The sequence below is a fragment of the Dipodomys merriami genome, unplaced genomic scaffold, assembly GCF_024711535.1.
Source record: "Dipodomys merriami isolate MVZ:Mamm:240054 unplaced genomic scaffold, mDipMer1.0.p SCAF_918, whole genome shotgun sequence".
Classification (NCBI taxonomy): Eukaryota; Metazoa; Chordata; class Mammalia; order Rodentia; family Heteromyidae; genus Dipodomys; species Dipodomys merriami.
The window spans coordinates 250767-263445 of record NW_027206533.1 but is presented as its reverse complement, the minus strand read 5'-3'; positions in this window follow the sequence as shown (position 1 = coordinate 263445).

Below are 12679 nucleotides of genomic sequence, written 5' to 3'. Positions count from 1 at the left end.
CTTTTTGGTCCATGGTGGTTACAAGTGATCCTCAGAATTCAGCTGCTTGAGCAGCTAGAATTATAGCTCTGAAGCAAAGGCACCTGCCTAGGACAAAATTATTTTTAAATCATGAATGCAACCTTTTTAAGCCAGCTTTACTCTTGTAATTTTCCCCAGAAGGCAGTTTGTAGGGAAAGATAGAAATACTGCTTTTCATGGAACTAAATATGTAAAATTTGACGTTGTACCAATTTATTAGTTCTGGCTTAATTGTAGCTAACTTGAATGAAAAAGTAAATTTATGAATTCACTTGGTGTTTGACTGTGTATAACTTATGTTTATTTTTTTTAATTTTATTTTATTTTATTTGAGAACATACTGTATAGAGGGGCTACAATTACATGGGCAGGATAATGCATACATTTCTTACCAAGCATTGCAGCCTCCTCCTTTGTTTACCCTTCACCTCCCTTCCCAGCCTCCCCCCTCCCCCCACCCAATTATACCCCTGTCCCCCCCCCCGACATTGTAAAGCTGGTTTTGACATGACATTTTGTACTTCTCATTGTTGCAACAGGTCCACCTGAATCCTTAAACGACTTGTTTGTCCCCATCTCCTCCACATGTTATACTGACATCAAATATAGTGAAAGCAGGGGTTACACTGTGGGGGAGGGACATACAAAGCAACAAAGAAATAATCTTATAAATGCGTTAGAATGACTGTGTATAACTTAACCCTTTAGCCCGGAGAAGACTGAACCACAAGAGATAATCTTGAAACATGTTAACAAAAGGTGAGATGCATATGTAACTGAAGATATAGAGGTATTGAGCTAGTTATTATGGAAACTATATGAAATGGTTAGGTATTCAAGTTGTGTCTATTACATTCCTCCCATTTCTCAGTTATGCGAAAAAATAAGAACCCAGCCAGAAGAAAAACATTGTGCTTTTTCAGTGAACTCTGAAGAAAACTCTTAGAATGCTATTAGATAGTCTATATAAGGTAGTATACATTTTCTATGACAGAAGTGATCGGTTTCTACAAAACAAATATGTCATGCATTCACAATTTATCTCACAGTCCTAGGAATGGAAGTCTCATAACAGGGTATAAAGAATCTTTCTGCATCCTTTTCCCCTAACTGTTGACAATTTAATGACATATATACTCATCCTCTAGGTCTCTGCCTTATCTATTTATTTAATTGTTTATTTATTTAGCTCAGGTCCTGTGGGTTGAATTCAGATCTTGGGCACCAACTCTTGAGTTGTTGCGCTCAAGGCGAGTGCTCTACCCCTTGAGCCATAGGTCATTTTCTGAATTCTGAGTAGTTTGTTGGAGATCAGAATCTCAGGAACTTTCTTTTTTGGGCTGGCTTCAAACCATGATCCTCAGATCTAATTTGTTGACTAGCTAGGATTATATGTGTGGGTTACCAGAGCCCAGCTCTACTTTATTATGAACGTGAACTTCTTTGAATTCTAATTTTTTTAAAGTGTGATTTTAAGGTTTCTGACACTATGAATAGTGTAAGGACATGATTAATGCTGGATAAAGGGCTTAATTGCTGGAACTATGGCAGGTTTGTGACTACTTTAATGTGTTGTGACTGCACTTCCATAAAAAATCTGCCACAAGACAAAGATTAGGGTGTGTGTGCATGTGTGTGCGTGTGTGTGTGTGTGTGTGTGTGTGTGTGTGTGTGTGTGTGTGTGTGTGTGTTGTTACTTATAAAACTTTGAAAATTAGGGACTGGGAAGGTGGCTCAGTGGTAAAGTGCTTGCTTTGCATACATGAGGCTTTGGGTTCGATTCCTCAGCACACAAAGGAAAAAGAAAAAAGCTGGAAGTGGCACTGTGGCTCAAGTGGTTGAGTGCTAGCCTTGAGCTGAGGAGCTGTGAGGGACAGTGCCCAGGCCCAGAGTTCAGGCCCTACAACTGGACCCCCCCCAAACAACTTAGAATATTATACCTATTCTGCTTTCTTATTTATGGCTGATTTGTTAATTGAGCACTATACTTTCAGCTCAGCACTCAACTGGTTAACTGGAAATGTTGCACCCAACATATACCTAATCTCAGTGGCTTCAAATTCTTATCCTCTGACATCAGCCTCTTGAGTAGATAGGATTATAAATGTGAGAAAGTGGCATAACTATCCGTAGCAGACAATGATAAAAGAACAAACAGGAAGATAATTGAAAAAGACAGCATAGAGAAAAGTGTGACTCTAAATTGAGCACTTAAATATCAGGTTCTGAGTTTAACCTCAGTATTTGAGAGACCGAGTAGTACAGGCAAAAGAATTGGCGATGTAGCTCAAGTCACTGAGCACTTGCTTAGTCTGTAAATTCTTTGGTGTCACTAATCAGCACTTTGGTTAAAAATTTTTTTTGGTTTCTTGTACAGAGTGCAACGTAATTTTCTGTTTTTCATTTGTTCACAGTGACACAGATTTACTAGACATTGTCATCAGTTCTGGTAACAACAAGACTACTGGGTGAGTTGTTTTCTTTTGTCCTTCACATGGTAACCCATTTTTTTTTTGGAGTATGATGACAATCGACAAAATACATGATGACCTATCAAAAACCCAAGTAGTCATATTCAGTTTTGCATCTAAATAGAAAATGATAGAGCAGGTCAAAAGAGACTGGGTCATGGTCTGCTGTGAATTCAAGGACTGGCAGGCCCAATCCTTAGTCAGAGTATCAACATGCATGTATGGGACTCATAAAGAACCGAGAAATGTAAGAATTCCTCTCAGAAACACGGAGACAGTCCTACTGTTCTGTAGATCTCAGCAGATAGGAGAATCATCTACCTCAGACCAATTCTTCATTCTCCAGATCTCAATTACCATGAAAGGCCCACCATCACATTGAATGGGAGTCCTGCTTCTAGCCTTATGTTCTTACCTGACAGGCAGGAAAGACTGCCATGATTACTTTATTAAGGAGGGAATAGAGAAGACATAGGAAGCAGAAAATTAGATAGAAAATTAGATTGTGAGGGTTGAGTTATTGTGAAGTAAGCTGAATTTAAAATTAGTTCAAGAACAATAGGACATTAAACTTTTCTTATGTTTATAAGAATAGAATTATTGTTTATTTCAATGTGCCAGTCATTGGGCTTGAGATTAGGGTCTGAGCCATGTTCCTGAGTGTGGTTTGCTCAAGTCTAGCACTCTAGTCCCTGGCCTACAACTCCACTTCCAGTGTGTTTGGTAGCTAGTTGGAGACATGAGTCTCATGGACATAAGCACCCACGCACGCACCCATGCAAACACATGGAACTTGCCTCCCTGGGCTGACTACAAATTTAGACCCTTGTTTCTCAGCCTCCTGATCAGCTATGATTATGTTTGAGCTATAAGCACCTGGTGTAGGAAAGGAATATTCTTAAATCTGCCATGAAGCATTTCTTTTGCAGATGTGTACATGTACTTTGCCCTAGACACCTTGTTTCTCAAGATAACCAAAAATACCCTTTTTCTTTTTTTTACATTTTTTAAAATTGTGAAAATACCATAAAGAGGGGTTACAGTTACATGAGCAAGATAATGAGCACTGTTGCCTCCTCCTTTGTTTCCCCTTCCCATCCCTTCCTATCCCCTACCTCCACCCGATACTCCCCCCCAAAGTTGTAAAGTTCATTTTTTCGCATAACATTTTGTACATTTCATTGTTGCAATGAATCCCCCTGTATCCCTATTTAAATGATTTGTTTTTTCCTTTCCCTCCACAAATAATACCAACATCAAATACAGTGAAAGCAGGTGTTATACCATGGGGGAAGGACATAAAAAGCAACAAGGAAATCATCTTATAAATATGTTAGAAACAATTGCATGAAAGAAAAAATCATTTGAATACTTTCCTTGGGGTTCATTTCCCTAACATCAACTTATCTGACCTTTTCTGTTTGACTCAGACATAGTTATTGCAAATGTAAAATGTTCAAGTTCTACTAGTTTATTACTTTTAGGAGAATTGTAGCTAACGAGTGAAGACGTAGGGTAGGAATTTACCTCAAATTTGACTTTCATAATATAATTGCTTAATTGTTTAGTGTGGATATAAATGAACCAATAGAGCTCAGACTGGAAGATGTCAGCAAAAATCAGATGCATATGCATATGTATGAATGTGTGTGTATATATACATACATACATACATACATACATACATACATACATACATACATACATACATACATACATGAATACAAAGATACACAGATATTAAGCCAGAAATTTGGGGAACTATATAAAAAAGGTAGGCAGTATATTTTATATCTGTAGTATTCCTCTCTATTCCAAGTTAGGTGAAGGAATGAGATTCGAGTCAGAAGACAAACTCCTTGCTATTTTAGTGAGCACAGAAGAAAACCCTTAGAAAGCTATCAGCCTTTGTAGGAGATCCTATGAGATTGAGTAGTATATGTTTTGATTGACTGTAGTAAGATTTTATGAGCAAAGTACCATTGAAATGACAATGATTAACATGTGTCTGCATATGTGTGTGTGTGTGTGTGCGTGTGTGTGTGTGTGTGTGTGTGTGTGTGTGTGTCTGTCTGTCTGTCTGTCTGTCTGTCTGTCTGTCTGTCTGTCTGTCTGTCTGTCTCATGGCCAAAACTCCGATCCTACTGCCTATTTTGCTTTCTTGTTATGGTTGATGGAACTTATGAACTACTCTTTGAGTCCAACCTTTTTCTGGTTAATTGGAGATGGGCTCTCATAGGCATTTCTACTCTAGATGGTTTCAAAATACTATCCTCACTCTCAGTCTCTGAGTAGATAGGATTATAGCTTTGAGACAGTAGCATGCCCATCCAGCACAAACAGGGAGATCATTGAATAAGCAAGTAGAGACAAAACTGTGAGTGTAAATTGAGCACTTAACTAGAGGAACAGAGTTCCCAGATTGTACTGAACCCAAACCAGGAGATCATTGAGTAAGCCAGTAGAGAAAAAATCATGGTTCTAAATTGAGCCCTTAGTGCAAATATGGTGATCTGAGTTCAAACCTCAATATATGAGAGAGGTCATGTAGTGGGCAGAAGAGCTAGAGATATAATTCAAGTAAATGAGCACCTGCTTAATCTGCACAGACCTTGCTGTCAATAGTTAGCACTTTGGTTAAAAAAAATATGGTTTCTATTACATAGAGCAACTTAATTTTCTGTTTGTTTTTTATTTGTTCACAGTGACACAGATACCGTACTGGCCATTGTCAACAATGCTACTGGGTGAGTTGTTTTCTTTTGTCATTCACATGGTAACCCATTTTTTTTTTTTGGAGTATGATGACAATCGACAAAATACATGACGACCTATCAAAAACTCTATGTAGTCATATTCAGTTTTGCAACTAAATAGAAAATGATAGAGCAGGTCAAAAGAGATTTGGTCATGGTCTGCTGTGAATTCAAGGACTGGCAGGCCCAATCCTTAGTCAGAGTATCAACATGCATGTATGGGACTCATAAAGATCCGAGGAATGTAAGAAATCCTCTCAGAAACACAGAGGCAGTCCCACTGTTCTGCAGATCTCAGTAGATAGGAGAATCATCTACCTCAGACCACCATCACATTGGATGGGAGTCCTGCTTCTAGCCTTCTATTCTTTGTTCCTATCTGACAGGCAGGAAAGCCTGCCATGATTACTTTATTAAGGAGGGAATAGAGAAGACATAGGAAGCAGAAAATTAGATAGAAAATTAGACTGTGAGGGTTGAGTTATTGTGAAGTAAGCTGAATTTAAAATTAGTTCAAGAACAATAGGACATTAAACTTTTCTTATGTTTATAAGAATAGAATTATTGTTTTTTTTCAATGTGCCAGTCATTGGGCTTGAGATTAGGGTCTGAGCCATGTTCCTGAGTGTGTTTTGCTCAAGCCTAGCACTCTAGTCCCTGACCCACAACTCCACTTCCAGTGTGTTTGGTAGCTAGTTGGAGACATGAGTCTCATGGATTTTCTGTCCAGTATGGTTGAAAATCATTATCCTTAGATCTCAATCACCTGAGAGGCTAGGATTATATCTGTGAGCACAGATACTTGTCCTATTCAGGAAAGAAAAATACTCCTTTGTATATAACTAAATATGTAAAACTTTCAACTTCCAATTTATTAGTTTTAAGTAAATTGTAGCTAAGTTGGAAGAAAATGTAAATGTATTTGCCTGATATTTGACTGTGTATAATTTAATCCTTTAGCCTGGAAGATACTAAAACAGGAGATCTCATCCTGGAAGACATTAGTGATAGGTGAGATGCATTCCTTATATGTATGTTTATATATATATATATGTACATAAAGATACAGAGGCATTAAGCCAGAATTTCTTGGAGATGTCTCAAAAGATTGGGCATTACAGCTTATGTCTGGAACGTTCCCACTTTTCCAAGTTAGGTGAATGAATGAGAAGCCAGTCAGAAGATAGCCTTAGTGGTATTTTATTGAGCAGTGAGTAAAACTCCTAGAAAGCTATCAGGTAGCCTGTGTGTGAGACCCCATTTGAATGGACAGTACATGTGTTTGATGACTTTAGTAACAAATTATCACAAATAAAGTAGCTCATGCACTTACAAGCTATTCCACAGAAAACCAGTAGTGGCACTATGGCTCCAAGTGATAGAGCACTAGCCTTGAGCACAAAAGCTCAGGGACAGTGCCCAGGCCCAGAGTTAAAAAATATTAAGGACATGTCTTTCAGGAAGGGTTTGTTTGTCGCACATGCCTTTAATGCCAGCTGGGTGGGAATTGGAAATTGGGAGTAATCTCATTTACAAGCCATATTGTAAACAGTTACTGAGACCCTCATCTGAAATAATGGATCTGTCATTTGAGCTTAGTGTTGTATTTCCCTCTACCCCTTCGAGCAGCATAGGAATCAGAATATGGTCTGAGGTCACTTCCAGGCCTTAAAGGAGACTCTATCTGAAAACACAGGCAAAGCACAAAAGGATCTGGACCATAAATCGGGGGTTGAGCCCATGTCTTGTAAGCAGGCTGGACACACTGTCATCCAACTATAGTACCAAGTAATGAAAAATGGTGAAACAAGATTGCAATTTGTAAAGTTGTCTCCTAGAGAAACTTGGGATTTCAGTGTGTCTTTGAAAGGTTTCACTGAGAGATTGTGGATGATCTCTATATTTTGATCAAATGGAGTCAGAAAGGGAAAGGTCATTAAAGTAATCTGGGTTTTTTGTTTGTTTGTTTGTTTTTTGGGGTCCGGTTGTGGGCCTGAACTCTAGGCCTGAGCGCTGTCCCTCAGCTCTTCAGCTCGAGGCTAGCACTCCACCACTTGAGCCACAGCGCCACTTCTGGCTTTTTTCCTTTTTGCTTATGTGGTGCTGGAGAACCGAACCCAGGGCCTCATGCATGCAAGGCAAGTGCTCTACCACTGAGCCACCTTCCCAGCCCAAGTAATCTGTTTTTAATCAGTGGTTTTGTTACTCCTAATATCAGGCAATCCTTTAGAAAATACCAGGTTTTCTATTTGTGAATCTCTTATGGATTGGACCAAAGGAGGTGATCCTGTTTGGAGCCTAGAGGAGGAGGAGCCAAGAGGAGCATAGAGCTTTTCCATATGGGTAGTTAGTTTTCAACTGAAATCCTGCACACTTTGTTCACAGAGACATATAATTTTTATTTTGTGTTAAAGCAAGACAAACTTTTAGGATCATAAACTTAAGAGTGTGCATTGACTTGTGCAGCAGAGAATTGCCTAGAGTAGAAGGGATTTTTACCTAGGCAGTTGAGTTGAACTGGGAGAAACTAAAACCATAGCAATGTGACATTTTTATTTAATATATTTGTGAAATATAGAACAGAAAGCTTCAATTGAACTATTTCCTGAATAATATGTGCTAATGAATAAAAACTAACCTCTTGAAAAGTAGTAAAATTTCAAAAAGCTGATAACCATGGGGATGAACTTCCATTAGAGTATATAAGTAGCAGAGTAAGTAGAACCAGATGTGAAGTGTAGCAATCATGTGATATCTGAGTCTATATTCTTTTAAATCCCATAGGTCATCATCTGAATGGGCATTTGAGCGTTCAGCACTGAACAAAAGGTAAGAGATAAATGAGTCCATAAAATAGACATGCAGTGAAATGGATGGATGGTTATCTTAAATACCAGTGTGTATGTGTGTGTGTGTGTGTGTGTGTGTGTGTGTGTGTGTGTGTGTGTGTGTGTGTATGCGTGAACATACACTTACAATACATACATATGAAATCTGGGTCATACAACAACACACCGAAAAAGGTGATGAATTTGAGAAGTTGATGGAGAGATGAATTGTAGTACAGAATGTCATTGTGTTTCTTTATGCTCTCCTTGTGGCCTGTGGTCCCAGTATTGTACCATTGTACTACATAAATGTTAGGCATTTCTAGTTTAGCTTTAATAGATGTTTATCTTTTGAATTGACATGTAGTAGGTACCCATTTGTGTAGTGTGTAGTACAAGAGTTTGACACACTTAATACATTGAGGTGATCAGTTTGCATAATTGGCATTTCTGTTATTTTATTTATAATTGGTTTCTGCCAGACTATTCAATAGTATTTTCATATGGCACTTAGAAAATTTTGAATTCATTTTTTTCTAGCGTAGATACTCTTCTTTGCTCTTGAAGGAGTCATTCTTTCTTCTCAGAAACACATCTCTATATAGTAATATCCCTCTCCATTCTTCTTGCATATCCTGTTCATGGCCATGACTATTATTACTTTCTAGCTTGTATTGCTTTAAGATCCACATGGAAGTGTGTTTACAATACTATGTTTTCATTTTCATTAGTCTGAGAAAGTTTGTATTTTCTTCATGATTTCATCAGTCCTTTGGAAGTTCAAATGAATATTATATACATTATGTGTGCTTATAAATTTTTTAATGTATTTGTTTTCTACTTTTCTGGGGCTTGAACTCAGAGCCTGAGCATGGTCTCTGAGCTTCCTTTGCTCAAGGCTAGCACTCTACCACTTGAGCCACAGCACCACTTCCAGTTTTTTCTGTTTATGTGCTACTGAGGAATTGAACCCAGGGCCTCTTGCATGCTAGGCAAACACTCTCCACTAAGCCACATTCCCAGCCCTTCTACTTTCATTTCATTAGTGAATAAGATATAGAAAATAATTTCAACTTTTAGTACTTTATTGGAAAATGATTTTTCAGATAAAGACAGTCTGGAGAATACTCCAGAAGAAAGATGAAGGAATTGCAATCCATTCAATGCAGTCATTCAATGAATTCAATGCAACTTGATTGAACCCATCCCTTTAGATGAAATATTTTAAGTATCTTTTGTCAATTTGGTTTTCAATATACTGTGATGTTTTGTGATTGTTTTGTTGTCTGAAAGATCCTTTTTTTGGCAACAGTGGGTACTGATGCTGCCAACTTTTATTGTGTTTGAGTTGATATGTACTTTTACATTGAATGATGTTGGTTTTTATATAGTAGCATTGTCTTTCAATGAGTGACTGTATATTTAAAATTATTATTTTCTACTGACACTTTTTGAATAATGTCCTGTCTTTCTTTGTATCATTATATAGGGGATTTTTTGTGACAGAGGCTGTTTTTTCTTGTATAAATACTGTGACTTATGATTGCTGCTGGTTTATGTCTTCAGGAAATGTAAAGCAGTCCTATTGCTTTAATTTCAGTCTTTCTAAGACTTTACTGGTAAAATACATGTCTAGTAGGAAGTGTATCATTGGGTCAAGGGTTTTTTAGTTTAATCCATTAGACAATCTGTATCTAAGATAGAGTTAGGGCTCTTATTGTTCACTAAATACATATTTCTCAAGTTGTATGTTATTTGTTTTTTTAATGTGTCCTTTGTTTCTTCACATTCAACTTTATGGCTTTATGGCTGTCTCTACAGTTACAGATTAAATCCTGTCTCTTTTTCCTATCTGGTCTGTGGACTCACCCAATGTGACTGGCAGTAAAAAACACTTGAAGATGAAAGTAAATGAAAGACTGACCTTAGAATTGCTAATATCTGTGGAGTTCTCATATGTAAAACCTGTAGTGAAATGTGAAATAAATTCCCCATGCCAGTCTGTGGTAATACTAGAGAGAACTATTCAAAAAGTGAAATGTTTACTAATTTCACAGGCATTGGGATATATTATTATCTTCTAAAGGTTCAGTTGTAAATAAATGATGAACTATGCACAGATGGAAATATGAACATGAGTATCTACAACCCAACCTGTTCATGTCTAGAGTCGCTAGTTCTTTGATTAAAAATATGTGCTAAGACTTTGTGACATGCCTAACTATATATTTTCTCTTAGCGTGGATCTTTCTGAAGTTTTACCGGTACCTCTCCTTGGAATCCTAACTGGTGAGTGAGTGCAAAACCAATATGACCATTAAATATGTTTATATACTCAACACATACATGTCTCTTGACAGTCAGAAATGAAACATATGACAATATGAGATGAAACATACATACACATAACACAGACATAGAGATGTTAAAATAATTGAACAAAAAAGAGTGTTGCAGGCCTGAGATCTCAGCTACTAGGAAACATCTTAGGAAGATGTTAATCTAGTGTTAGACCTGATCCAAACAGGAATCCTTATCAAAAACTCCCTAGATTAGCACCAAAAATAAAGCTGTGATGCTGTGTTAGAGCAACTGGCTAGTAGATAAGGGATCTATATTCAAACCAGAGCAATTGCTGTCCCCCAAAACAGAATGATATAAGGAAGTAAGTAGGGAGTGAAGGAAGTAAGAAGCCAAGATGGAAGGAAGAAAAGGAAGGAAGGAAGGAAGGGAGAAAAGAAGAAAAGAAAAAAAGAAAGAAAAGGAGAGAATGGAAGGAAAAAGAAAAGACAAGAAACAAATTTTAAAAACCCAACTCAGATTAGGAGTGAAAGGAAAAAGGGGTTAAGATGTGTGAAATCACCCTGAAGAGTCCCTTATTTTCTTTCTTTTTTTTGGGGGGGGGGGTCTGGTAGTGGGGCCTGAACTCTGGGCCTGGGCGCTGTCCCTCAGCTCTTCAGCTCAAGGCTAGCGCTCTACCACTTGAGCCACAGCGCCACTTCCGGCTTTTTTCTTTTTGCTTATGTGGTGCTGAGGAATCAAACCCAGGGCCTCAAGCATGCAAGGCAAGCGCTCTACCACTGAGCCACCTTCCCAGCATTTTCTTGATCCATTCATCTACTGAGAGGCATCTGGGTTGGTTCCATATCTTAGCTATGGTAAAAAAAAAAAAAAAAAAAGGCTGCAATAAACATAGTCGTGCTGGTAGCTTTAGTGTGGTCTTGTTTGTGAACATTTGGGTAAATGCCCAAAAGTGGGATTGCTGGGTCATAGGGGAGCTCTATGTGGAGTCCTTTGAGGAACCTCCATACTACTTTCCAAAGTGGTTGAACAAGTTTACACTCCCACCAGCAATGCAGTAAGGTTCCCTTCTATCCACATCCCATCCAGCATCTGTTGTTATTAGAGTTCTTGAGTATAGCCATTCTAACTGGTGGTATCTCAATGTTTGAGGGAGAGTTTTACTTCATCTTTCCCTATTTGGATCCCTTTTATGTTTGTATCTTGTCTTATTGCTGTAGCTAGCCATTCTAATACTAGATTGAAGAGAAGTGAAGAGAGTGGACATCCTTGTCTCGTTCCTGAGTTAGAGGAAATGGCTTTAGTTTTTCACCATTAAGTATAATGCTGGCTGTAGGTTTGTCATATACAGCCTTTATTGTATTGAAGAATGTTCCATGGATTCCTAATTTTTCCAGAACCTTCATCATAAAGGGGTGTTGGATCTTGTCAAATGCTTTTTCTGCATCTGTTGAGATAACCATGTGGTTCTTATCCTTGCTCCTGTTGATGTAATGAATTATATTGATTTGTGTATATTAACCAGCTTTGCATCCCTGAAATGAATCCTGTTTGATCATGGTGTATGATTTTTTTGGATGAATTGTTGAAGTTGATTGACCAGAATTTTGTTGAGAAGTTTTGCATCTATGTTCATCAAAGAAATGGGTCTATAGTTCTCTTTCTTTGATGAGTCTGCCTGGTTTTGGGATGAGGGTTACGATGGCTTCATAGAATGAGTTCGGTAGTCAACTTTTTCTTTCAACTTCATTGAAGTGTTGGAGGAGTATTGGTGTAAGCTCTGCTTTGAAGGCCTTGTAGAATTCCACTGTAAATCATCTGGTCCTGGGCTTTTCTTAGATGGGAGGTCTCTTATTGCTGTTTCTATTTCAGTGCTTGATATGGGCCTGTTAAGATGGTTTAACTAATCTTGGTTTAGTTTTGGCATGTCAGTATTTGCTAGGAAAAGGTCCATTTCTGCCAAGTTCTCAAACATATTAGCATAAAGTTTTGAGAAGTATTCCCTTATAATGTTCTGAATCTTGGTTGTTTCTGTGGTGATGTTTCCATTCTCATCTCTGAGTTTATTTATTTGGGTGTGTTCTCTTCTTTTTCTGATAAGATTTGCTAAGGGTCTGTCAATTTTGTTAATTTTTTCGAAGAACCAACTCTTTGTTTTGTTGATTCTTTCTATGGTTTTTTTGGATTCTAATTCATTTAATTCTGATTTAATTTTAATTATTTCTTTCCTTCTACTGGATTGGGGTTTATCTTGCTGCTCTTTTTCAAGGAGGCTCAGATGTCTCATTAAATTGTTGATTTC